The following is a 1,852-nucleotide window of genomic DNA, read 5'->3' as shown; positions in this document are numbered from 1 at the left end:
CTAATTTACTAAACTAGCCTGTCAAATTCAAAAATGTACAACTAAAGTTGTAGAGATGTTTTAGACTTGAAGATGTCTTACTGATTTAGATTTTGAGACTTCACATTAGGCAAATTGACCTGAAGCTGTTGTTGCTCCTTTTTTTTTATAAAAGGGAATTTAGGGTCATTGGCTTACAAGAATTGTACCATATTAGCTGAATATTGCAAATGAAAACCATCAATAATTATTAATTGTGGAATTGAATCTATGATTCTATCTAATTTTCATGTTTTCCAATTCAATGTATGTTGAATAAATGAATAAAATAGAAACCAAAATTTCATTTAGGAATTTCAAATTCAAATATGAATGATCATTGATGACATGATATAAACTACACTCTATAGTAATATTACTCTTTGTTCTCAAATTTTAATGATGAAACATAATACATTCTAATTTCTTGCTTTTCTAAAATGAACATTGAATGATAGGATATCATATAGTAGTTAATAAGTTCAAAAAATACCTATTGGTTGCCACTGCTAATTTAGCAGAAATTTCCTAAATTTTCCAATTCATCTCTATGTTGTCATCATCATCCAATTTTGGTAGTCCAGTTGCTTCATTTCTCTCTTCATTTTCATTTGTGTCTTCTTCAACTTCAAGTTCACTCTGACCTCTGCTTCTATGACTCGGACTCCCAATCCCATGGCCAGTGCCACTACCAACTATACTTGTCCCACTTGGAGTCACTGTAGGAGATTGGTTAATGGTGTTGCCCAGTCCCACCCTTCTTCTTTTGCATCTTTTCTTCCAGATTTCCATTGCTTTTTGAAAAGGAAAAGTATTGACATTATACCTAGATGTGTATACCCTCAAGCATGATTCCAAATTCTTGTCTAGTTTGTTTCTTAGCTTTGATTTTAGGAAGCCCAAAGCACTGAAAACTCTATCATCCTCCACTGAACCCAATATCATGGTTTGACATAGATCAGCAAGCTTGAAGTACTCTAAAATTTATTCACGCAACAATGTGCTTTGTTTTAGTTCTGTCCAAAGCTTTGTTGTCGAGCCCTCTTCATGTGGGTTACACATTAATTGATATTGATGCTTCATGGTCCTCGCAAAGGTGCCTGATTTCTGTCTAAGAAGACCCTCATCTAATATTTTGTTGATAGTCACTCCATTGAATTCTATAGATTTGCAAAATTCCTTTATCAAAATCAACAGCCTTCTATGATAAGCTTCCTTATTGTTGAAGGACCAATATTGAGGAAGCACAACTGCCATGGCCTCAAGCAGTTGATCATATGGGAATCATGATATTATTTTAGAGGAAACTCTATAGGCTATGTCCCTTGTGGTAGATGCTATAGACTCGACGATCTTGGTAAACTCTTCCCTTGTAACTCTTGTAGCTCGCTTCTTTGGGGCACTGTAGTACATTGGTATCTGAAATCCCCTTACACAAACACATAAATCTCCATTTTCAACAATCTTTAAATAATTATCAGGATCCTCCAAATCTATTAGTTTCTACCAGTGATTAAATCTATCATCAGATAAATTTAGGTCAGTACGATAAAGACTATCAAGGGTTCGGCATGACATTTTATGCAACTGAGCATATTCTACAATATACATGGCTCTTTGTTGGGATTTTTTCATAATTAACCTCATTTCTTCTAGCATGGTAAGAAGATATGCCAAAGTCAAAAGTCTCTCTATATTGCTTAACCTCCAAAGCAGGTCGCCACATCTCTAATTTTTTGCGTTGTCCTGATTTTCGTACATTAGTCCAATCAAAGATTAATATTTGAAAAATACTCGATGCGTTGGTCCATCCAAAGAGATCCATCTGGTATCA

The sequence above is a fragment of the Cupressus sempervirens genome, chromosome 7 (genome assembly GCF_028749045.1).
Source record: "Cupressus sempervirens isolate cs-2001-9-10 chromosome 7, ASM2874904v1, whole genome shotgun sequence".
In the NCBI taxonomy this organism is placed as follows: Eukaryota; Viridiplantae; Streptophyta; class Pinopsida; order Cupressales; family Cupressaceae; genus Cupressus; species Cupressus sempervirens.
This window is presented reverse-complemented; position numbering follows the sequence as displayed.